Source organism: Protopterus annectens, chromosome 5.part1 (assembly GCF_019279795.1).
Source record: "Protopterus annectens isolate FY-2018-M chromosome 5.part1, PAN1.0, whole genome shotgun sequence".
In the NCBI taxonomy this organism is placed as follows: domain Eukaryota; kingdom Metazoa; phylum Chordata; order Ceratodontiformes; family Protopteridae; genus Protopterus; species Protopterus annectens.
The window spans coordinates 272,403,304-272,430,986 of NC_056736.1; the positions used below are offsets into that span (position 1 = coordinate 272,403,304).

The 27,683-nt window shown below is 37.2% G+C and overlaps 1 long non-coding RNA gene across 1 annotated transcript in view; it reads left to right on the forward strand.

The window, feature by feature from the left end:
- Positions 1–2,696: 2,696 nt before the first annotated feature.
- Positions 2,697–27,683, forward strand: part of LOC122803367 — a 195,723-nt gene continuing 170,736 nt past the window's right edge. The window contains exons 1-2 of the long non-coding RNA XR_006365111.1: positions 2,697–2,781; positions 24,932–25,003. This is a non-coding gene — a long non-coding RNA (uncharacterized LOC122803367). The remainder of the gene's footprint in view (positions 2,782–24,931; positions 25,004–27,683) is intronic.

The following is a 27,683-nucleotide window of genomic DNA, read 5'->3' on the forward strand; positions in this document are numbered from 1 at the left end:
TGCAGGATTTCAGTCTCACAAGGGATAATTGGCTAGCCATAAAATAGCTCGCAAGGGCAGTCAGCCTAGTACTAACCTATGAACCTAAACATACATCAAAGTGTACTTTTGCAGTATATTATATTGCCTATGGTTACTAATTCTCTTGTGGCAATAGCTAAATGTCATTTACTATGGAAATAATTATTTGATTAGATGGACAGCTTACAGACAGGCAAATGTATAAGTGTTTGTTTTTTTTTCTATGTTTTGCTTTCTTCTTGTTTTTTCATTGATTGAAGCTTAGCTTGGCATTTTCCTAAGCAAAGAGACTTATGCCTTAAGTTTATGAATTGATAGTTAGGCTATTTCTTGGATAATCTGTTTGTGCAGTATTGCCGGCTTTGCCAGTATAAGTAGGGTAGTGAATGTGTAACATATGCCAGCATAACTAGCTGCAGTTTTGTAAAAAATATATATGTCATTTGTATATCAAACTGATTTGTACAGGTGCTTGTGTTGAAAAAGTATTTGTAATGGTACTTGTGTTAAAACTGTACCAACAGTGGGCCCTGCTGGACAGAAGAGAAATACACTTATATGTCAGACTGTATTCTAACTGCTGAAATGAATATATTGTAGCAGAGGATACTGGAAGAGAATACATTAATCTCAGTCCAGCTAACTTTGAAAAATAGATTGAAATTAAATTATCTGGTTTAGGTAATAAATATTTTCTCTTACAGTTCTGATTGCTGCCAGTGGCAAAATGTCTGTGATAACCAGGACTAGGAATTCTACTGTATTGTCCTTATGGGTGAACTAATTGATACCCTGGAAGGATGGAAGTTTTTTTTATATGGTTTTATAGCTTCCAGCAGCTATAACACATCTTAGCAAAGCTCAGTGTGTGTGTGTGTGTGTGTGTGTGTGTGTGTGTGTGTGTGTGTGTGTGTGTGTGTGTGTGTGTGTGTGTGTGTGTGTGTGTTTCTTTATCATGACACATATGTGTTGGATTCTGGTTCAGTTTCTAGTAAAGGAGATAGTGTGGGAACAAGAAGTCAGATGACCAGATATATATAATGTCATTCTGTAATCCAGTACTGAAGTGATATTTTAGTACGGGATGAGCATCTCGTGGCACTCTGTTTTGGAACTGACACGATCACACACCATCATCATCTTGCCTTGCTTTATTAAGTAGGTAGTGAACACTAATTCTTTAGATCATTCAGGAAAATATAGTGAGATAAGTTAAGTATTGTTTTTCTGTATCTGTGTGAATCTTTTATTTTTAATATTTCTTGTGTTTGAAACTCTGGTGTTTATTGTAAATAGATATGTAGTACTTTCATGAACTTTTATTATTTATTATTAAATATATTTAAACTTTTCATTGTGCATGGTCTTTTAGAGAATATTTTAACCTTTGAAAATACTTATATTTATTTTGTGACACTGTGGAAGCTCCTGAAAGCCTTGCTGTATTGGTCACATGCTACCATTTCTGTTAGAATTAATTTTACTCAGTATAATTGGGAACTGTGGTAAGAGACACAGTGTGTCTGGCTCTGGAGTGTTCTTGGGGCAGTATCAAACTTATATTTTGGGCAAAGGGACCATAGCTGCTAAATCTGTGCCAGCTTTTCCCATGTGTGTGTGTGTGTGTGTGTGTGTGTGTGTGTGTGTGTGTGTGTGTGTGTGTGTGTGTGTGAAAATCAAATTTCAAGGAGTGTGTGTGTCATCTACTTGGAGCAGGGACACAGAGCACTGGTTTCATTGAAAGGGTGGTGGAGGACTTAGCTTGGAACACTCGGCTAATGACTCAACTGTACAGCTGTGTCACTGGGGAGTTTTTTTGGGACCTGGATAGACAGAGGGAACCCCAGCCCCAGGACTGAGTATGCTGCCTGTGTGTTTCTAATGGAAATTGTGCTTGGTGCAGAGGACTGCATCTGAAAATACTATTTGCATCTATTTTTGTTTCAAGTGAAGGTCCCTTCTTAGTGTCAGTGTTGAGGATTGAGGCTTCCTGATTACTGGCACAAGTGTAGCTAATGAATGACATAGAATTACATAACTATTTTGAAGAAGCAGAGTAATGCAGTATAAAAATTGATGTAGCTCCTGATTATTAGCATTTACCTTTCTGGGTTGATGAAATCAAAGTCTGAGTTACAGAGTTGTAAAAAAATGTATGCAGGAAATGAAGTAAGCAACATGAGCAAGTTAAAATCATTGTTTGTATATTAGCACAATGATAATATTCAACAAGATTATTTACAACATATAGAGCTGACCCTTCTTATTACTCTTGAATGAACTCAATGACATAATTCACTTAATGATCCATTTGTTTGGTACTGACTTTTGTTCCTAGTTTTTACACAAAGAACAGGTGATAGTGTCCTTTCAATATTTGAAATGTGCTTGTTAAGGAAAAATGTTAATAAATCACTTGAAACTCTGATGTCATTCTTTTATTGTCCACAGCTAGTTCATTTTATGTGCAGCTTTAACACAGCTAATACTCATCTTCCATTGCCAGCCATCACTGCAGTTTTCCTCTTCTGATCCGGGGTACTTTATGTAAGCCTTAAGCTGTGTTATAACCCTGGGAGAACATTAGTATCCTCTGATTATCTACTTGTATCACTGTCATTCTCTCTACATTTGAAATAGAGGTCTTTGCACTGTTAATTAATTTTACTGGATTTTCTGATTTTATAGGTGTAACAAAACCAGACCAGACTGATGGAAAAGGCACCCATGGATCAGAAGATACAGCGCAACAAGGGTCAGGTAACTAATCCTTTATAATGTTTTAGTTCTTTATTATCCCTCATTTTTATGAATTTAAAGCATGTGCTTAGTATTTTAGCTTCATTATGGACAACACCTAATGTAGGCTTGCTTTCCTTAGAACTGAAGAACCTGTACATACAGATTCTCTTTAAAGTTAGTGACACTTGAAGAAGCAATCAAAAGCTGTCTGTTGGATTTTCTGGCTTTGAATCATGAATCTTTGTGCTGAATTGATTTAGTCAAAATCCAGAAAACTAGGGTTAGAGATGATTACTGTCACACTTCAAAGGAGTAGTGGTGCATTACCGTGCCATTGTCAGCTGATAGTACCTGTCAGCATCCTTTCTTGCTTTAGCATTTGTGGTAGCCTTGCAACTTTGACAAAATCCTCTAATAAGAGAGTGTTCTGTTTTATGCTTAAAGATGAGAATGTGTTACAAATAACAACTAACTTGTAATCATTTCCTCAGTATTGTTATTCATCAGTCGTAAAAGGTACTTGCATTTTCTGGAAACTAACCTGCTTACATACTTCAGCAAATGTTTCTCCTGCGGTAGTCCTTGATGACAACAAGCGTGAAGACACTTTGATCAATGACTGGATTCTTCTATTTGCATATTAAACTGTTATTTGTATCTGTCGTCAATAGTTTGCAGATTATCCTGTGCCACTTCTTACATTTGAACTCTATATCCATGCCTTAGTTAATTGACTCATACAGTGAATAACTGAGATGCTAGCAATCCTCATGCTGTTTTTCACACTGTGTTATCTTAGTAATTTCAATTGTTCTACATTCTCTTTTAGCAACATATTCATTTTTCTGGTTTAGTATTTCAGTGGCAGTACTCCCTGTGAGTGTTGAAATGGGTCTATCCTTAAGCATCTTACTTTTTCTGTTCTTAGTTAAAGCACATTGCGCTTAGTCTTTGACGTTTTACTTGTTTTCTGTCTTTAAAATTTAATACCTACATGATATCAGCTAAGCCTTGAGTTAAATAAGTTCCAACTGAACATCCAACTCAGGTGCTAACTAATGTGAAATTTTAGTTTTCTTCCAGTCCAGCTATTCCCAGTTTTAGTTCCTTAACTTTCTAGTGCACCTGTTGAACCAATTTATACTGCAAACCAATATATGGCCGTGATTATAACCCTTTATGTGATATAATCCTAACATTCTCACCTATAAACATTTACCTTCCTTTCAACTACAGCCACTTTTAAAAGAGGAATATTGACTTGAATAGTTACATTAACATAGAGGACATTGCTGTAGCCTCCAAGCCTCAGTCTGTGTACTAGATCCTTTAAAAAATACATGTATTATACAATACAGATGTGTACTTTCAATTCCTACAGGTGAAAGCCTGTCCTTTTTTCTCTTTCCCTGTTCAATGTGCAAGTCATATACCTTAATTAATTTATCAGTAAACCTATTTAACACTTGACCACATATTATTCATGACGTTTTATATACTAATTTGTTTACTATTGCTAGCTGGTTGCTACACTGATCTGAAGGTCTTTTCACAGTCCAGGCCAAAAGGCAGAACTAAAGTGTAAAATATAGCAGGAGAAGTACATAAATAACCATGCTGTACATTTTGAGACTACACGGATGTGCTCATGGTATCATGGAAAACAATTATACATTACAGATAAAAAATAAAATGAGAATGCTAATTAATAGGATATAAAATAGTCCACCTAACCTGCAATGGGCTAGTAGCTACTTGTTTAATGTTTACTTAAAAAGAGCTTATCTGACAAAAATGTCTTTTTCTGCAAATGTTCAGTTTACCCAATCTTCAAAAGCGCTAGTAACCTTCTGTTTAAATGTTCATAGGTTCATAGGTAGATACTAGGCTATCTGCCCTAGGGCATTTATAAGCCTAGCCAGAGTGTATTTGGCTTCAGCCTCCCTATTAGATTAGCCTACTGTGCCTCTGTAAAGTAGGTCACAGAAGGTACCCTTTTAAGATTAGTTTACTGTGTCTCTGTCTAGCAGGGACACAGGAGAGATCCCAGGGGTGAATTTGCGATTTCCCATCCACGCGTCCAGATTTTGCTTGAAGAGGGTCAGTGAGGGGCTATGTCTAACATGAATTGGGATTCTATTCCAGAGTGAGGGAAGCCCCTGGGAAATGAATCTGTCCCTCCAGCATGTCCAATTTATTTTTGTGCTGAGGTTTAGGTCCCTGGAGCGTGTAGCTCTAAGGGACTTGGATTTTTTGAGGTGGAGCATGTCCATTTATTCTGGGTTTGACATGGCTTTGTACGTCAGGCATAGATCGCCTCTGAGTAGGCGGTAAGCAACTGAGTAGAGCTGGAGCTTCTTTAGTCGAGCTGCATAGGACATCTTTTTGTAGCCCATGATCCTCTTGGTGAGGTACTTTTGGGGTCTCTCCAGTTGCTGCAGGTGTCGGGTAAGGTACATCCCAAAAGGGGCATTGTATTCAGTTATGGGCCTGATGAGTGACGATTAGAGGGGCACAATGATCTCTCTTGATCTAGATGCGAACCCTTTCGTGATAAGGTGGGCTATATAGAATGTCTTTCTAACCACTTTGGCAATGTGATTATCAAAGGAGAGATTACTATCTACGTTGGTCCCCAAATCTCTAATTACTTCTTCCGTACTTAATGGATTACCACCTATGTGGTAATTTGTGGGCACCTTGTTTTTCCCAAAGGGGATGACTATGCACTTTTTAGCATTTAGCTTGAGGCTGTGGCTCTGGCACCAAGTATCCATCTGTATGAGACCTTTTTGGAGGATGCTTGTGTCAGCTGGAGATTCGATTATGGCCCCCAGTTTGCAGTCATCTGCGAACTTTGTCAGCCATAATCCCCCCACGTTAGCCTGAACCTCAGAGAAGTATATACCGAACAAGGGAGGTCCCAGAACTGAGCCCTGTGGGACACCACTTGTAACTGGTTTGGATTCGGACATGGCACCTGTGATTCTGACCATGTGGGTTCTATCTCTGAGCCAGTTTGCAACCCATCTTGTGATATAGGGGTTGATATTTAAGCTTGTAAGCTAATTTATGATGCCCAAGTGGGGTATTGCGTCAAAGGCTTTTGCGAGGTCCAGGTAGGCTGTATGGACTACCTTGCCCTCATCTATGGCTTTGGCAACTGTTTCAAAGAAATCAACTAGGTTTAAGAGGCAAGATCTGCCCTTAACAAAGCCGAATTGGATAGGGTCCAGTGTCTGGAGGCTCCCAATGTCTTTGTTTATGAGTTCCATGATAATACGCTCCATAGCTTTACAGATCAGACTAGTCAGGCTTATGGGGTGATAGTTTCCGGGGTCCGTTGTGGCACCACCTTTGTAGAGTGGGACCACTGTAGCTGTACGCCATTCTTTGGGTACATATCCTGTAGTAAGGCTAAGTTTGAACAGTGACTTAATGTGAGGGTTCAGTTCTTCTTGGAGCTCATGTAAGACACAGCCTGGGACACTGTCCGGTCCCATAGATGCTGTGTTTTTTGCTTTGGAGAGGGCAGCTTTAACCTGTGCATCTGTGATGTCAGGGAGGTTACATTCAGTTGGGATAGGCATTTGCTCCTTTGGGGGGAAGGGGGGAGAAGTTTGCGCTGAATCTGTCTGCCAGGATGTTGGCTATGTCTGTAGGTTCAGTATATTTTGTACCATTATGCAACAATTCAGAGCATATCTGGGAGTTTTCACCCATGTTCCTGACATAACTAAAGAAGGCCTTGTGATTATTTTTAGTGTCTAGGGCAATTTTTCTTTTGAAACTGGCCTTTGATGATTTTATGAGGGATCGAAGTTTCTTGCTAATACTGATCAGAGATGCCTTCCGTTTTTGGGATTTTGCTCTGTCATGTAGTAGCTTCCTCCTTCTGTTGTATAGCTTATTTATGGCCGGGGTCCACCAGACTGGTCTCCTGTTTTTGGAGGAGTGAGTCTTGGTTTTATTTGGGATAGCATGATCCATGCATTCCTGCAGGTGCTCATAGAATGCATTTGTAAAGGATTCTGGGATTGGGCTGTATTATCCTCTGGCCCAGGGGCTTTGAAGGATTCCACCTCAGTCTTGAGAAGTGCAAAGTTGGCTTTTGAGAAATTCTTTACAGTGATTTCCTTGGCTGGGGGTGGGGACGGGATATGGATGTCCAGGGAAATTTGGTTATGGTCTGATCTTACCAATGAGGGGTTTACCTCTGGTGTGGAACATAGAGTCCCCATGTTGGTGATGACCAGGTCCAATGTGTTGTTCCCTCTTGTGGGAGTGGTGACCAGTTGTTCCATTGCGTTAGAGTTTATAAATTCAAGGAACCGTTGGGCGTGGGTGTTTGGGCTTGAGTAGTTTTCCCAGTCAATGTTTGGGTAGTTGAAGTCACCCAATAACATAGTGTTTAGAGAGACCTTCATATTCTCCAGTGTTCTCAGGAATGCCAAGTGGGGTTCCTGTAATAGGGAGGGTGTTCTTCAGCAGGCTACAAAATGAAAGGCAGTTTTGCCCGCTGTTAGTTGCACATGGATGGTTTCCGATGCTTTGTGCAGTGCCACTAACCTGGAGGTGTAGGTATCTTTGATGAATATTGATACTCCCCCTCCTTTTGTGCTTCGGTCTGAGTTTTGGGGCTGAAACACATGGTATGAGTTATAACCTGGTAGTGCTGGGGTGCTCTCAGGAGCCTTGAACCAGGTTTCTGTTACTGCACCGACATCGATTTTCTCCATACTGAGGAGAGCCTCGAGTGCGTGTATCTTGAGGTTTAGACTTCTGGCATTGAGTAGCATTACCTTTAGTTTTTTTATCCTGGGGTTGTCTATGGAGGTGTTTTTTTCCTTTGAGCCTTGCCTAAAAAAGGCACTATGGGTGTGGCAATAGCCTTGGCCAGTATACGAAAGCCTAAGGGTGACAGGTGCAAGCCATCCCTTGCGAAGCAACGTGGCTTGTCGAGCATGTCATCCCAGGCTGACAGATACTGGATCCCCTTTGAATGACACCAATACTTTAGCCAATTGTTGAAACTGATCATTTTGTCTTTATACTGTGGCATCATTCTTGGTGAGGGCAAGATGCTACTCAAGGTCAGCGTCATACCAGCCTGGGCTACATGGTCAGAGAGCTCCTCTATGTCTCTTTTCATGTAGTCCAGGGAGGTACGACTCAGGTCATTCCGTCATTGTCCATGCTGGTGTGAGTCATACTTGTACTTGCTTTGGAGTGACCTGAGTGCTTGCGTTATGTGGCAGATCCTGGCACCCGACAGGCAGCTTACAGTGACCTTCTCCTTGTTCAGTCTGGTGAGCGGGACGTCATTGTGCCGGACAATAGAGTCCCCTATAACAAGTGTATTTGGTGTGTTGTTTGGCCTTAAGGGCTGTGACTGTGAGGCACACTGATTTTGTGAGGTATGTGATTCGTGGGTATTGTTGAGGGGTGGCTGTTGCTTGGATATCTACTTAGGAGGTATTTGCTGTTTAGGCAGATTTTTATTTAGAGCCTCCGAGTATGTTTTTGTGTGTTTATGTGTTGGGTATGCAGATGCAATAGGTCTGTGTGAGACTGGATTTGTGGTGTGGGTGGTTACCTTTTCCTCCTGGCTGACTGTGCCAGTCTTGGGTTGAGAGAGCTCTGCCTCCAGTTTGGCTGTATAACTGCATCTCTCACATGTATTAGAGTTTGTTGGAAGGAGGAGAGGGTTGTCTGTGTACATAAGGCAATTGTAACATTGCCTCAAAATTCCCAGATTCACCAGCTGGACTGGAGAGTAACCTTGAAACTGACCCTTGGACATACCAGGTTAATATAGGGAACTGTTTTTTTACTGATCAGATTAAGGAAGGGAACTGATTTTTCACTTAATCAGGAAGGACCAATCGGGAGCCTAATACTTATGAGAAGTCAAGGAGGGTGTAGTGCTTTAGTTAGTTAGTGTTTCCTTATAAGAGCTGAGCAAGTGCAGGGCTTTAGAAAGAGAATAGAGTAATTACTTGAGAGTTTGAACAGTTCTAAGGGGAAAAAGTGAAGAGCAGACATTGTGGAGCCTGGAATAGTTTAAACCTGTTTAGGCGGTGCTGCCTGACGCTGCTCAGTGCGCAAAACTGTGCAAAAAGAGAGCTGTAGGGTTTTAAGAGAGATCAAGGAGTTTAGAATTGACCCAAAATGGCCAATAAAACTATAGCTTCTAGGTAGTAACCACTCCTCCAGGGACAGGCAGGCTGTTCAGTGTTAACCACTCCCACTGGTGAACAACAGAGACTTCCCTTTAGCCCAAGCAAGCACTGGCCTTCTAGAAACTTCCAGACAGTTCAGAACAGCAAATCTGTAACTGAACTAACACACTGAAAGCTTATTACATAATATATTATATTTCTGTAATTGTTTTAATTGTTCTATACAAATATTTGTTATTCTTTTGTAACTTGCAATAGTTGGAGTTTTTCTCCCCGGGCCTCCACTGAAAATGGGCTCTTTATGACCCAGTGGACTTTGCCAATCATCAAACTTGAAACAAACTGTATTGCTTCCCTTTTTGTACTGGGCCATCTTTGTTTGATCCCTTTGCTCTGCTGCAGTATAGAATATATACAGAATACACACTTTTCCCTATAGAATTAAAAATAGATGTCTTTAAGCTTCAATTATTTTTTTTACAGATAAACATGCAGTGACATACCTCTCCTACAAAGGATCATGATTCATTCTTTTTCATAGGAGAGATGTATTCATAATGAAAGGTCAGGGATGCCCCATGTGTTTTCTCATGTATGCTTTCCAACCCTTCCACCATAATTTTTTAGTATATGACCCTGTAGCTCATTAATAGCTCATAGCCTTAATTCTCCATACTAACTGCCAGATCCATGTTTTCTATATTTTGATGTGTCGATAGATACCTTATAGGCAGTAATGGTATATATCAACAGGATAGACAGTGGAGGTCGAGGTGAGACAAGTCTGACACTTGAAAGCATTTTATTTATTTTATTTATTTACATCCAGAAAGAGATGTACATTTTTATTGGTGTGCATCAATAAGATGGTAGATGTAGAAGAGACTGGACTGACGCCTGGAGGTACTGACTAATCTCTGTATCTCTTTCTCTCACTTTTCCTCAGTCATGAGTACTTCAGGTGACAGTGAGTGTGAGACTTGGGCTGCAATTTTATTTGATAGACAGGATCGAGTAAACATATTTCAAAGTGTACTGTTGGAGTATATTATATTGCCTATGGTTAATAATTCTCTTGTGGCAATAGCTAAATGTCATTTACTGTCAAAATAATTATTTAATTAGATGGACAGCTAAGACAGGCAAATGTATAAGTGTTTGTGTTTTTTTTTTGTTTTGCTTCCTTCTTGTTTTTTCATTGATTGAAACTTAGCTTGGCATTTACCTAAGCAAAGAGTCTTATGCCGTCAGTTTAGGAATTGATTGTGCGGCTATTTCTTGGTTAATCTGTTTGTGAGGTATTGCCAGCTTTGCCAGGATAAGTAGAGCAATGAATGTGTAACATATGCCAGCATAACTAGCTGCAGTTTTGTAAAAAATATATATGTCATTTGTATATCAAACTGATTTGTACAGGTGCTTGTGTTGAAAAGGCATTTGTAATGGTACTTGTGTTAAAACTGTACCAAACAGTGGGCCCTGCTGTACAGAAGAGAAATACACTTATATGTCAGACTGCATTCTAACTGCTGAAATGAATATATTGTAACAGTGGATACTGGAAGAGAAGAGGTTAATCTCAGTCCAGCTAACTTTGAAAAATAGATTGAAATTAAATTACCTGGTTTAGGTAATAAAGATTGTATCTTACAGTTCTGATTGCTGCCAGTGGCAAAATGTTTGTGATAACCAGGACTAGGAATTCTACTGTATTTTCCTTATGGGTGAACTAATTGCTACCCTGGAATGATGGAAATTTTTCTATATGGTTTTATAGCTTCCAGCAGCTATAACACATCTTAGCAAAGTCAGTGTGTGTGTGTGTGTGTGTGTGTGTGTGTGTGTGTGTGTGTGTGTGTGTGTGTGTGTGTGTGTGTGTGTGTGAAAATCAAATCTCAAGGAGTGTGTGTGTCATCTACTTGTAGCAGGGACACAGAGTACTGGTTTCACTGAAAGGGTGTTGGAGGACTTAGCTTGGAACACTCGGCTAATGACTCAGCTGTACAGCTGTTGCACTGGGAAGTCTTTTTTGAGGCCTGGATAGACAGAGGGAACCCCAGCCCCAGGACTGAGTATGCTGCCTGTGTGTTTCTAATGGAAATTTTGCTTGGTGTAGAGGACTGCATCTGAAAATACTATGTGCGTCTATTTTTGTTTCAAGTGAAGGTCCCTCGTCAGTGTTGAGGATTTAGGCTTCCTGATTACTGGCCCAAGTGTAGCTAATGAATGACATAGAATTACATAACTATTTTGAATAATATATTATATTTCTGTAATTGTTTTAATTGTTCTGTACAAATCTGTGTTATTCTTTTGTAACTTGCAATAGTTGGAGTTTTTCTCCCCGGGCCTCCACTGAAAATGGGCTCTTTATGACCCAGTGGACATCACCAGTCATCAAACTTGAAACAGACTGTGTTGCTTCCCTTTTTGTACTGGGCCATCTTTGTTTGATCCCTTTGCTCTGCTGCAGTATAGAATATATACAGAATACACACTTTCCCTATAGAATTAAAAATAGATGTCGTTAGGGAAAAAAGATGGCCGCTGTTCTGTAAACACTGCTAATCTACAGCTCTTCAATACTTATGGAATAAAATCAACCCAGAGGAAATACCAGGACCTATTTAAGCACAATATTTTGAGTAAACAACCCTACTCTATATCCAGAAAACCAGAAAAGGGAAAATAAACCTGAAGAATAAACAAATCTATCAAGATTACAACAGATTAACTGGAGCTGATGAAAGAGACAAAAAGAAGCCGTGTGCTCAGGGCACTTTACACATCCACTTCTATGTATAAACCAAGACGCATTACTTTCACAAAATGTCAAAAGAAGATAAAAATATGGACACTATAACAACAAAAACTAAAATCTCAGAATTATTATCTCCTGAGAAGGATCTGAACTCTAAAAGGCAGAAAATAACAAAACAACAAGACACTGCAAAATCACGGAATAAAAATAAAGCAGATCAACTAGCAAACCTGGATGACGTAAAAGCAGATTTACTGCCTATCCAAGAGGCAATAAAAGAAATGTCTACTCAACTGCAATCATTTGTAACTTCCTTCAACCAAATCTTGGAAAGAATGGTCAAATATGAAGCCAAAACCATGGAGAATGAGGAAAAAATAGCCTCTTTATCCAAAAAATCTGACTCACATGAAGCAGACATAGAAACCATGCAAGCTAAAATTATTGATCTGGAGGCAAGATCCAGAAGGAATAACATAATCATTAGAAGCATGCCGGAGAATTTACAGCACAATGAACTGATTCCTTCTATCATTCATATATTTGCAACACTACTCAAAGACCAAAAAGCAGCCCATCAAATAATAATTGAGAGAGCACACAAAGCCCTGAGAGAATCTCAAACTTCAAATACTCTAAGACCAGTATATGCCAAATTACTTAACTTTCAAGATGTTAATAGAATATTATTATCTGCAAAGAAAAATGGGGGACCCCTGATATGGAACAACAACAGAATCTCTCTAGCCCAAGATCTGCTTCTTCAAATTAGGCAAGCCAGACAGCTCATATCTCCTTATTGCAAATTTCTAATTGATAAAAAACTAAAATTCCAAATGAAGTATCCAAATGCTTTACTATTTTCTGTGGATGGGGTCAAATACTCAGTCGCCAACACTACAGAAGCAAAATCTACCTTTATGAATGTTTTTAAAAGAATTCCCGCTTTAGACAACTAGCTTCACTCTCCGATGTGGTTATTGAGCCTCTGAGATTGGTTATAACTCATAATAACAGCCGTGGACTTACTTTTCCCATAGTTTGCTCCTGTCTTGCTCTAGGCTGCTTTTTTGGAATGGCGCAACCCTATTTCTCGTTCTCCAAGCCACAAGAGCCCCAACAGGAAGTACACAACATGTGCGCCACGTTCGCTTTCCCACGGGAGGAACTGAAAGTTCTTTTGCTGCTCCAGAAGTCATTTTAAGAGGTGACACTTCCAGAAGTCCATCTGCATGCAGAGTCCCCCTTCGAGAAGCTAAGTAATCGGCTTAGCTGTCCAGAAGCTCGAAGAGAAGGACAATGGCACTGTAAATAAAAAAAAGTTAATTACTGATGAGAAATCTCTAAAAAATGTGAATGTTATAGTTAAATCACATATTCTCTTTCCATATAGCTATTAAATGTTGCTTTTAAATGTCACCATTTATAATTAATGTTTCCAGCTTCACATAACATAAATAAAGTTGCTAAAGTATATCACACTGTTAATAGTCATGAAAACACTAAGTGGTAATACAACAAATTACATATACCTAAATGACTACACTCTTGAGTTTATAAACACAGAGTTTAATTTCACTTATGGTAATTTTAACAAAGCTAATTGTGCCCTCTTTAAACCAATACCTAAACCTAATACGAGAACATATAGCAGACTTGGTCCATTATATGAAGGCGAACATGTTATAATCTGCATAACATGAGAACCCTTGCGCTAGCATTAACATACACACTAGTGCTGAGATCTCTATTCTACATAAAACCACTTTTATGCCACTGGTATGGCAGGACTTGAACTTTGCGAGTCAGACATTATACTGAAGGTAGTGAATTAAGTAATTTAATACAAAATAAAATGTAATAATGTAATAAGCTGATACCAACAGAAACATATAAATAATATCTGAAAACTCAGCTTTAAAGCATGCTACCTTGGATATCATATTATAGACCCAGATAAACTTAACTTCATAGAACTGTAAATGAAGTCTACACATACAAATATTCAATAATTAATATATATGAACAATGCTCTTTGATGTGCTTTACATAAGTTATGCTAGCGAGTAAATCTTATTATGACACACTATACCTAGTTTCAGTTACTTAAATGCATCTAGTACACAATACATCTGGTACTGAAACCAACATAGAATGAGTTTGCTTAACTTTGATGATAAAGAAAATACATATGTTAATGTACTGAGTCTACTGCAGAGCTTAGATTGGAACTAGGTGCTCTCTTATATTATATACTGGATAATGCATTAAGGGTAGTAGAGTATTTATTTTCCTTTTTGTTTCTATCCTATATTCCAAAATGCTATAATAATAATAATAAGGTTCACACTTACTTGAATTGATCTCTAATAATTGCCTAACTACTTGTGTCTATATTCATGTATATGCATATGTGTATATTGTTATATAGTTATATCGTTTTCTCCAGGACTCATCAGAATAAGAATACGTAAAGTAAAACAGCTGATGTATATCGAATCTGTTGTAAAGAAAAGTAGCGGTAAGATCTTTGTTAAACACAAGGCCACTCAAGATTTAAAATAACACAGGGCAGTGGTAATAAAACTGCTGGGAGTAATGATTATCGGAGCATTTGAACTTCACATTTGAATGTTCCCCCAAAGTAAGAAAAGTAACAATCAGAGGCATCAATCTCCTACCAAGGGGAGGAAGAATCACATACAAACTAAGATTAAATGAGGAATGAATATACTCTATGAATATGGTTAATAAATTAAACTTGAAATAATTTATAATGGATACATTTTCAAAATATTAGAGATAAGTTTCTTAAATTGATGTTACCTGCCTTTCGGCAAGATCAGAACTGGTTAAAATGGATTTTTCAACTTTGATACCTTATTATAAATCTCATAAGAAGATACTTGAATTGCAGAAGTAGTGTTTGTTAGGGAATGAGTGGGATAGGCTTTGTACAAATAGTTTTAGGTCACACAGGGCCATTAAGATTCTTTTACCTCTTAAATACTAATATACAAGATATATATATATGTATATATATATATACTAATAATGCAAACAAATACAAAAAACAAATCTTGCCAGGTCCTGTGAAATTCCTGGTCCAGGAGATTAGTGGGTAGGCACAGGGAAGGGACGGGAATAAAAAAAATGCTTTCATAACATGTTTTTGATAAGAAATGAACACATCCCAATATACTTACACAAATTTTCAAGACTTCTTACACAAAATAAAAGCTTTAAAAATGTGGGAAATAGACTCATGTAACATTAAAGGGCTCCAGAACATTAAGAAAAGGAAACAGTTTCTTCACCTAGCTCTACAGTCTAAGGCAATCTTCTTACTAATTCAAGAAACACATTTAACTAGTGAGCAATGGTCAGAAATCAAAGAGAAAAAGTTGATAAAATAAATTATAGCCTCTGAAGGCAAAACCAACAGTGCAGGAGTAGCTATAATCATTAAGAACCATTGCAAAGATAAAATTTTAGAATCCAAAATAGGTAAAGAAGGAAGATGGTGTTATGTAACCCTCTCAACTCCTGCTTATGATAAACCCATTTTACTTCTCAATATATATGCACCCTTTAATAACCAGCACTCCTTTTTCACTTCATTGTACCCTATCTTAAACCAGTACAATAACCACTACATGATCATAGGAGGTGACTGGAATGCATATCAGAACCCAAAAAAGGATAAATCAAGTCCACAGAGATCATGCAACAAACAAGTAGTTTTAACATTAAGCAAACTTAAATATGACTTTAATTTATATGATCCCTTCAAATATGGTAATAACACAAATAACTCAAATAATTTTACATTTTACTCAAACTGTCATAAAATGTGGTCGAGAATTGACTTTTTTTCTAAATTCAGAAGCACTAATTAACCTTGACCCCACAGTATCCGTACATACTCGTTACTTGTCTGACCATTCTAAAATTACATTAATCATTATTAAGACTACCAAAAACAACACACTACATCGGGGATACAACTGGTCTCTAAACCCCAATCTCTTAAATAAAAAGGAAATAATTCAGGAAGTTCAGGACATTCTTAAAATGTCCCTAGATAATCTAATAAAACAAAAACACCTTCCTGATATTGAATGGGCGGCAACCAAAGCTCAGATAAGAGGTATCTTTCTTCAGAAAGATTCTCACTATAAGAGAATCCAACTGAAAGAAGAACAACAACTAGAGCCTAAAATTAAATAATTGGAACAGGGTCTAATTAAAAACTACAACACGCAAACTGAAACAGAACTATTGAAATGCCAGAAAGACCTATTCTTAGTTCACAACAATAATCTATCATTTCATGAAACTAAAACACTTGCAAAATATGTTAACCATATACAAACACTGTCATGAGCTCTGGCAAGGATTATTAACCAGGCTAAAACTCCTCAAATTTTGGAAATATTTTATAAGAACAAGACCTACATGAAAACCAAAGATATTATCAAAACCTTCGAAGTTATATACTCACAAATCTATGGAGAACAAAAACACCTACTTATGAATGAAAATAGTACAGACTTCCTACAAAAACTCAATTTTCCAAAAACTGATGCGAAGCAACGAAAAGAATTAATAGAACCAATAACCACTGAAGAAATAATAACGACAATCAAAACATTTAAATCACACAAATTTCCCGGCCCAGATGGCCTTGCAGCGGTGTTTTACAAAACATTCTATCTTATCGCTGCACAAATACTATATCATGTATTAAACTATATAATAAACAATAAAATTAATGATATACACTTTAATGCATCCAAAATGATTTTCATACCCAAAGAAAAGGCAGATCCTCAAAATCCAGATAGTTACAGACCCATATCATTACTCAATATTGATACTAAAATTCTAACATCTGTACTGGCTAATAGACTGAAAAAAATAACAGACATAATTATTTCAAGTGAACAATCTGTTTTTTTAACATCTAGGCAAACCAGTGACAATACACTAACACTGCACACGCTAGTTTCATATGCTAATCAAAATAACCAAAATATATATGCACTAATTATAGATGCTAATAAGGCTTTTGAGAGTTAACATAAAATTCTTATTCCAAATCCTACCCTACTTTAACATACCCCAAGAATTTATTCTAACCCTACAAATACTATACAACAATCCTTATACAACATTATATGTAAATAAAAGATGGTCTAATAGAATTCAAATCAGAAATGGCACTCGTCAAGGGTGTCCTTTATCTCCCTTATTGTTCAACCTATATCTAGAACCTCTATTTTTAAACATCAAACAAAATGTATATCACAATGCCCCAGTAATATATAACACAAAAATTTCCTTGTCAGCCTTTGCTGATGACCTTAACATATATTGTACAATGCCTACCACGGACACCAAAAAAATACTATCTGCTATTGAAGACTTCACATCAATTTCAAACTATAAAATAAACCTTAAAAAAACTAACATCTTCCCTTTAAAAACTCCGAAACCTTTCTCACTGCTACCATTCAAAAGTCACAAAAGACTGAACACTGCTGGAGTCAAACACCTTCTGTTTATTTAAAACACCAAACACATAAAAGATGAGCTTTCGGCCTCTGCCCTTCATCAGATAGAGCTTCTCACATAGTCCAAACAATTTAAAATACATGTTAACCAATGAAATTCAGTTAAAAATCAATGAAAAACCCGCCTATTTTTAAGGGCGGGTTTCATGGGAATGACTTCATTGAGCCCAGGACTCCTATGTGCCATAAGTTCAACAATCCATTTTGATTCAGCTAGTTCAGTCAGCTGTTTAATGTCACCCCCTCTTTTACTCAATCTCACATTCACTATCACTCTGAATTTAAGACCATGTAAAGGATGGGCTTCCAGGTGTCTAAATAGTGCATTGTGCGTATCCCCATTCCTAATAGAAGAGAGGTGCTGTAGGATCCTGACCTTAAACATACAGTTAGTCTTGCCTACATAAAAACTGGTGCAGGAATGACACTCTGCCAAATAAACCACATTAGTGGTTCTGCAGGTGGCTCTCCCTTTCAGATTGAATGTCCTTCCTGTGACCGGATGTATAACCCGGTCCTAACTGAATCTGCCCATACTATTGTTGAGCAGGGGAGAGTACGCTCTCTCTCAATGAATGGAGGATAAACACGCTACTGTCAGCTCAGCATACCTGCTGGGTCCGTTGAACAATCTGCAGTTGCTTCCATGGATGGAACTGTTACTACATCCAGCAATAAGGGGTTAGCAGATGGTCTGGATTGTACAACATATACATCTGCAGGCCGGTCTGCTGTATCCATACCTGCCAAGAGAGCTGTTACAGAGGGGGGTGTGGATACACCTATTACCACCATCACAGCTTCTGTAGATACAGAGGCTGTACCTATGGGGTCAGTCCTCGTTACGGAGATAATGGGACTGGAGCCAGACCAAACACACACAGGGTACCAAAATTTTTGGACAAGTTGCCAGCTCGGTCAAGAAAAAGGAGGCTGGAATCGATCGAAGCGAGGACAGGTCATACAACAAGAGGAGGAGGTTGCAACATTGACTGATATATTGGTATTATGTTTAATCTTTCATCTTACAGTTTATCTGAGGATGAACAGTTTGTTTTAAATAAAGGACTGACATTTGTGCCCAGTAAGTCTTGTGTATATAATGAAGTTATAATGGACCTAATGGTCTTTTGTCGTAATTTAGCATTGAAACAGATTTTTGGAGTGAATGAAGTGAGTGTTCATGCGTTAAGACAGCCAAGCAGTTTTGTCCCCCCTTTTTCACCAGCTATAAATTTATTTATTAATGCATGCGAACAAGATCTGATACGATATTTTCAGATGGAGACACATAGTAAGTTTTATAATCTAACATCTACACAAAGGAAAGCATTATATAATCTTGGTAACAATGCAGACCTAACCATTAGAATGGCGGACAAGGGGGGTGCTGTAGTAGTCCTAGACACCCCTTGGTATGACCGTAAGTTGCGAGAGTTACTACAGTATAACAACACATATATTCCGATAAACCCTTTGGGTGTGAAAGGAGTGATAGATAGGGTACACAACGGTTTACATCAGTTTCTGCACAGTAATCTGATAGGTGAAGATCTATTTAAATTTCTATGGATAGATAAACCAGTGACACCTGTATTTAAAGCTCTTCCAAATATACACAAGTCAGAGACTGACCCACCCCTCAGACCTATAGTGTCAGGAAGGGGTGGGTGACTCTCCATTTGGTTGGAGAGCGAGTTGAGACCCTATTTAAGTAAATTGGATAATGTTTTAAAAGACACAGGTCATTTTTGAAGTCTTTAGGGGCTTATACAGGTGCTTTTGATGATAGGTTACTTATGGTAACCATGGACATACAGAGTTTGTTTACTGTTATAGGAAATGGATATGGCATAAATGCCGTTTCAGAGTTGTTGCTTGAACTGGGTGCTACCGCACGGAAGATAGAAGCCATAGTGGGTTTGCTTAGTCTGGTGTTGGAGAACAATATCTTTTTTGGATTGGAACAAGTGTATAGGCACAGGGGGTAGCCATGGGCACCCCTGTGCTAACATATGCAAACCTTGTTCTATCTTATTGGGAAAGAAACAAGGTGTTGAACAACTTGATGTGGAAAGACTATATCATACTGTATATGCGTTTTGTAGATGATATTTTTATTCTTTGGAGAGGCAATGACAGTTCCTTAGCGGATTTTGTATCATACCTACATACCACCACCTCTTTTCTGAAATTTACTGTTCACAGTTCATGTACACAGGTTGATTTTCTGGATGTCAGGGTATGCTTGACTCAGGAAGGCTTTTCATCTGGTTTATACAGAAAATAATGTTGGAAAAACACTCTGCTTTCCTATGACAGCATCGTCCACACATTTTTTCCAACATAGTGCAGGGCAAGTAGCCAGGATTTCCAGAATAAGCAAGGAAGATGACATGTTTGAACAAGAGGTTGACACTCTGAAGGAATGTTTTTACACCAGGGGTTACAATAGACAGGTGGTTAATAAAAAGGTGGATGTTAGCAAAAGGCACAGGAAGGATAGGTATAAACCATGGTTAGGGAACACATTGACCCACACAGATGGTGGATACAAAAGAATGGTTAATAAAGATTTTAGGCTAATGTTGACTTATGGCAGCAATGTTGGTGATATATGTAAACTCATTCAAGGGAATTGGAACATCTTGACTAGTGATATGAGTTTGAAAAACATCATTGGTGATAAACCTAGTTTTAGTTATAAAAGGAATAGAAATTTGAAGGAACTGTTGTGCAATGATACCAGATCGACCAATAATGCTGGTTTACCCACAAACAAACAGGGTACTTTCCTTGTGGGTCCTGCAAAGCCTGCAACCATATAGACAAAAGTAGTGTCTTTATACACCCGGTCACAGGAAGGACATTCAATCTGAAAGGGAGAGCCACCTGCAGAACCACTAATGTGGTTTATTTGGCAGAGTGTCATTCCTTTTATGTAGGCAAGACTAACTGTATGTTTAAGGTCAGGATCCTACAGCACCTCTCTTCTATTAGGAATGGGGATACGCACAATGCACTATTTAGACACCTGGAAGCCCATCCTTTACATGGTTTTAAATTCAGAGTGATAGTGAATGTGAGATTGAGTAAAAGAGGGGGTGACATTAAACAGCTGACTGAACTAGCTGAATCAAAATGGATTGTTGAACTTATGGCACATAGGAGTCCTGGGCTCAATGAAGTCATTCCCATGAAACCCGCCCTTAAAAATAGGCGGGTTTTTCATTGATTTTTAACTGAATTTCATTGGTTAACATGTATTTTAAATTGTTTGGACTATGTGAGAAGCTCTATCTGATGAAGGGCAGAGGCCCGAAAGCACTCATCTTTTATGTGTGTGGTGTTTTAAATAAACAGAAGGTGTTTGACTCCAGCAGTGTTCAGTCTTTTGTTACTTTTGGATTTTCGATTTTACTTCATCTGACTGAACTTTGGTGAGGCACTGAACATTGTTTGTGACTTTTTCACTGCTACCATTGTTAGGTCAAATAAAATCTGAAGAAAAGACAAAATATTTAGGAATTACATTCTCTACAGATAACAACATTTTTTATCTTAATAATATCAGACAAAAGTGGGATCACATTCTACTTGATCTAAAGAGATGGAAAATTTTGAAACTACCACCATTAGCCAAAGTCTTGATTATCAAAATGAATATCTTGCCCAAATTTTTATACATCTTCATGTCCTCCCAGCTATTAATACCTAAGAATTTTTTTTTGAGAAAATTCACACTGAACCAAAAAAATGCAGAATCGCATATGATAAATTGATGACTCCGAAAAACAAAGGTGGATTAGACCTACCAAATTTTGAAAATTATTATTCAATCATAAACGCCAATAGAACTTTAAGAACTGCAAATTACAATACGCTAGTAAATTTTTGGACCCCACATTGGGTAAAATTATGTTTTAAACATATTGAAAGCCTGAATATAAATCCCAAAACAATACCTTTCTTAAGCAGTAAAAACATTAAAGCATATAACCTATTGGAATTCCTTAAAAATTCTATAACATTAACACAAAATTTTTTTTAAGTCAGTAAATCTCCTTCAACCCATGATGATACTACAACCTATTCACAAAAATCCTAACTTGAGAATTAATAACCAGCTACTAGACCTGAAAAAATTCCCACTTATAATTAATATAACACTACAAGTTCTATACCCATATTTGAACTGTCCCACTCATGAAATAAGAAACCAATTGGGCCTTCCCAAGACATATTTGCTGATCTTAAGACAGATTAAAGAATTGTGTATTAGCTACCTTCAAGATATAAACATCAATAAAGATGACCTAATGAAATGTAACTCATTATGGCAAGCCCTTCTTCAACACAGTAAATTTATAACATGCTCATACAAAATAATCAAAGACCTGAAATTTCAAGAACACATACTCTTATCAAATTATTGGAAAGAAAAAATATCATCGGTAGAAAACCATAACATAATACAAGCAATTAACCTAAGAATAAAATCCATATCTCTTCAAAAGTTAGAATTTACCCAACTCATGATATATAATAATGCTTATTACACACGCCTTAGACTGCATAAATTTAACTCTAGAAACTCCCAATTTTGCCCACATTGTAAAGATGAAACTGCTGACCTTTTACATATGTTCTGGAGCTGTAAATGTGTATTCAAACTTTGGAACTCCCTGAAAGTACAGCTACAAAAGATGGGATATCAATCATCAACGCTCACTTAGGAATTTACGATACTACATATTTCCCCAATTAACCTATCTAAAAGCCAAACAATCATTCTCATTAATCTCTTCCTATTAATGAAACTTTACATAGCTACCAACTGGCTGACCCCATCTAAAATCTCATGGAATAACTTTAGGAACAGCGATAAAACATTTATTAGCCCACAAATACATAATAAACAGACAAAATAAAAATCCCAATATTTTGAAATGTTGGGAACAAGTTTTCAATATAATACTTGCATAAAACATTGATTTTGGAAGACATTTACAACATACACTATAAAAATCATAACATTATATAGCATTATGCGAACCTGATGGTACTAATCCTGGAGAAAACAACTCTTATCTCTTTCCATACTATTAAACTATGAAAGCATTCATGTAAATAGTGTAAATATGTTCTAAATATATTGTTGTTGTACCAGTTGTATATTACCTGTGTTTACTCTTGTGAAATGATGTATATTGAAAATAAACAATAAAGAAATAGTATTGAAAAAAATAGATGTCTTTAAGCTTCAATTATTTCTTTTACAGATAAACATGCAGTGACATACCTCTCCTACAAAGGATCATGATTCATTCTTTTTCATAAGAGAGATGTATTCATAATGAAAGGTCAGGGATGCTCCATGTGTTTTCTCATGTATGCTTTCCAACCCTTCCACCATAATTTTATAGTATATGACCCTGTAGCTCATTAATAGCTTATAGCCCTAATTCTCCATACTAACTGCCAGATCCATGTTTTCTATATTTTAATGTGTTGATAGATGCCTTTTAGGCAGTAATGGTATATATCAACAGGATAGACAGTGGAGGTAGAGGTGAGACAAGTCTGACACTTGAAAGCATTTTATTTATTTTATTTATTTACATCCAGAAAGAGATGTTGTACATTTTTATTGGTGTGCATCAATAAGATGGGGGATGTAGAGGAGACTGGACTGAAGCCTGGAGGTACTGATTAATCTCTGTATCTCTTTCTCTCACTTTTCCTCAGTCATGAGTACTTCAGGTGATAGTGAGTGTGAGACTTGGGCTGCAATCTTATTTGATAGACAGGATCGAGTAAACATATATCAAAGTGTACTGTTGGAGTATATTATATTGCCTATGGTTACTAATTCTCTTGTGGCAATAGCTAAATGTCATTTACTGTGGAAATAATTATTTGATTAGATGGACAGCTTACAGACAGGCAAATGTATAAGTGTTTGTGTTTTTTTTCTATGTTTTGCTTCCTTCTTGTTTTTTCATTGATTGAAGCTTAGCTTGGCATTTTCCTAAGCAAAGAGTCTTATGCCTTCAGTTTATGAATTGATAGTGAGGCTATTTCTTGGTTAATCTGTTTGTGAGGTATTGCCAGCTTTGCCAGGATAAGTAGGGCAATGAATGTGTAACATATGCCAGCATAACTAGCTGCAGTTTTGTAAAAAATATATATGTCATTTGTATATCAAACTGATTTGTACAGGTGCTTGTGTTGAAAAGGTATTTGTAATGGTACTTGTGTTAAAACTGTACCAAACAGTGGACCCTGCTGGACAGAAGAGAAATATACTTATATGTCAGACTGTATTCTGACTGCTGAAATGAATATATTGTAGCAGAGAATACTGGAAGAGAAGAGGTTAATCTCAGTCCAGCTAACTTTGAAAAATAGATTGAAATTAAATTACATGGTTTAGGTAATAAAGTTTGTATCTTACAGTTCTGATTGCTGCCAGTGGCAAAATGTTTGTGATAACCAGGACTAGGAATTCTACTGTATTGTCCTTATGGGTGAACTAATTGCTACCCTGGAAGGATGGAAGTTTTTATATGGTTTTATAGCTTCCAGCAGCTATAACACATCTTAGCAAAGTCAGTGTGTGTGTGTGAAAATCAAATCTCAAGGAGTGTGTGTGTCATCTACTTGTAGCAGGGACACAGCGCACTGGTTTCACTGAAAGGGTGGTGGAGGACTTAGCTTGGAACACTCGGCTAATGACTCAACTGTACAGGTGTGTCACTGGGGAGTCTTTTTTGGGGCCTGGATAGACAGAGGGAACCCCAGCCCCAGGACTGAGTATGCTGCCTGGGTGTTTCTAATGGAAATTGTGCTTGGTGCAGAGGACTGCTTCTGAAAATACTGTGTGTGTCTATTTTTTTTTTCAAGTGAAGGTCCCTCATCAGTGTCAGTGTTGAGGATTCAGGCTTCCTGATTACTGGCACAAGTGTAGCTAATGAATGACATAGAATTACATAACTATTTTGAAGAAGCAGAGTAATGCAGTATAAAAATTGATGTAGCTCCTGATTATTAGTGATTACCTTTCTTGGTTGATGAAAACAAAGTCTGAGTAACAGAGTTGTAAAAAATGTATGCAGGAAACGAAGTAAGCAACATGAGCAAGTTAAAATCATTGTTTGTATATTAGCACAATGATAATATTCAACAAGATTAGTTACAACATATAGAGCTGATCCTTCTTATTACTCCTAAATTAACTCAGTGACAGAATTCACTTAATGATCCATTTGTTTGGTACTGACTTTTGTTCCTAGTTTTTACACAAAGAACAGGTGATAGTGTCCTTTCAATATTTGAAATGTGCTTGATAAGGAAAAATGTCAATAAATCACTTAAATAAACTCTGATATCATCATCTTTTATTGTCCACATCTAGTTTTTTTATGTGCAGCTTTAACACAGCTAATACTCATCTTCCATTGCCAACCATCACAGCAGATTTCCTCTTCTGATCCTGGCTACTTTATGTAACCCTTAAGCTGTCTTATAACCCTGGGAGAACATTAGTATCCACTGATTATCTGCTTGTATCATTGTCATTCTCTCTACATTTGGAATGGAGGCCTTTGTACTGTTAATTAGTTTTACTGGATTTTCTGTTTTTATAGGTGTAACAAAACCAGACCAGACTGATGGAAAAGGCACCCATGGATCAGAAGATACAGTGCAACAAGGGTCAGGTAACTAATCCTTTATAATGTTTTAGTTCTTTATTATCTCTCATTTTTATGAATTTAAAGCATGTGCTTAGTATTTTAGCTTCATTATGGACAACACCTAACATACGCTTTGCTTTCCTTAGAACTGAAGAACCTATGCTTACAGATTCTCTTTAAAGTTAGTGACAGTTGAAGAAGCAATCAGAAGCTGTCTGTTGGATTTTCTGGCTTTGAATCGTGAATCTTTGTGCTGAATTGATTTAGTCAAAAACCAGAAAACTAGGGTTAGAGATGATTACTGTCATACTTCAAAGGAGTCGTGGTGCATTATCGTGCCATTGTCAGCTGATAGTACCTGTCAGCATCCTTTCTTGCTTTAGGATTTGTGGTAGCCTTGCAACTTTGACAAAATCCTCTAATAAGAGAGTATTCTCTTTTATGCTTAAAGATGAGAATGTGTTACAAATAACAACTGACTTGTAATCATTTCCTCAGTATTGTTATTCATCAATCGTAAAAGTTACTTGCATTTTCTGGAAACTAACCTGCTTGCATACTTCAGCAAATGTTTCTCCTGTGGTAGTCCTTGATGACAACCAGCGGAGAGACACTTTGGTCACTGATTGGATTTTTCTATTTGTATGTTAAACTGTTGTTTGTATCTGTCCTTAATAGTTTGCAGATTACCCTTTGCCACTTCTTACATTTGAACTCTGTATCCATGCCTTAGTTATTGACTCATAAAGTGAATAACTCAGATGCTAGCAAACCTCATGCTGTTTTTCACACTGTGTTAGCTTAGTAATTTCAGTCATTCTACATTCTCTTTTAGCAACATATTCATTTTTCTATTTAGTATTTCAGTGGCAGTACTCCCTGTGAGTGTTGAAAATGGGTCTATCCTTAACCATCTTACTTTTTCTGATCTTAGTTATAGCACATTGCCTTTATTCTTTGATAATTTTACTTGTTTTCTGTCTTTAAAATTTGATAGCCTACATGATACCAGCTAAGCCTTGAGTTAAACAAGTTCCAACTGAACATCCAACTCAGGTGCTAACTAATGTGAAATTTTAGTTTTCTTCCAGTCCAGCTATTCCCAGTTTTAGTTCCTTAACTTTCTAGTGCACCTGTTGAACCAATTTATACTGCAAACCAATATATGGCCGTGATTATAACCCTTTATGTGTTATAATCCTAACATTCTCACCTATAAACATTTACCCTCCTTTCAACTACAGCCACTTTTAAGAGAGGAATATTGACATGAATAGTTAATTTAACATACAGGACATTGCTTTAGCCTCCAAGCCTCAGTCTGTGTACTAGATCCTTTAAAAAATACATGTATTATACAATACAGATGTGTACTTTCAATTCCTACAGGTGAAAGCCTGTCCTTTTTTTCTCTTTCCCTATTCAATGTGCAAGTCAAACACCTTAACTCATTTATCAGTGAATCTATTTAACACTTGGCGACATATTATTCATGACGTCTTATATACTATTTCGTTTACTACTGGTAGCTGGTTGCTACACTGATCTGAAGGTCTTTTCACAGCCCAGGCCAAAAGGCAGAACAAAAGTGTAAAATATAGCAGGAGAAGTGCATAAATAGCCATGCTGTACAACCTGAGACTACACGGATGTGATCATGGTGTCATGGAAAACAATCATACATTACAGATAAAAAATAAAATGAGAATGCTAATTAATATGATATAAAATGGTCCACCTAACCTGCAACGGGCTAGTAGCTACTTGTTTAATGTTTACTTACAAAGAGCTTATTTGACAAAAATGTCTTTTTCTGCAAATGTTCAGTTTACCCAACCTTCAAAAGGGCTAGTAACCTTCTGTTTAAATGTTAACGTACTAAAAGCTTATTACATAATGTATTATATTTCTGTAATTGTTTTAATTGCTCTGTACAAATCTTTGTTATTCTTTTCTAACTAGCTATAGTTGGAGTTTTTCTCCTCGGGCCTCCACTGAAAATGGGCTCTTTATGACCCAGTGGACTTCCCCGGTCATCAAACTTGAAGCAGACTGTGTTGCTTCTCTTTTTGTACTGGGCCATCTTTGTTTGATCCCTTTGCTCTGCTACAGTATAGAATATATACAGAATACACACTTTCCTTATTAAATTAAAAATAGATGTCATTAAGCTTCAATTATTTATTTTACAGATAAACATGCAGTGACATACCTCTCCTCCAAAGGATCATGATTCATTTTTTTTCATAAGAGAGATGTATTCATATTGAAAGGTCAGGGATGCTCCATGTGTTTTCTCATGTATGCTTTCCAACCCTTCCACCATAATTTTATAGTATATGACCCTGTAGCTCTTTAATAGCTCATAGCCTTAATTCTCCATACTAACTGCCAGAGCCATGTTTGTATATTTTAATGCTTCGATGGATGCCTTATAGGGAGTAATGGTATATATCAACAGGATAGACAGTGGAGGTGAGACAAGTCTGACTCTTGAAAGAATTTTATTTCTTTTATTTATTTACATCCAGAAAGAGATGTTGTACATTTTTATTGGTGTGCATCAATAAGATGGGGGATGTAGAGGAGACTGGACTGAAGCCTGGAGGTACTGACTAATCTCTGTATCTCTTTCTCTCACTTTTCTTCAGTCATGAGTACTTCAGGTGACAGTGTGTATGAGACTTAGGCTCAATCTTATTTG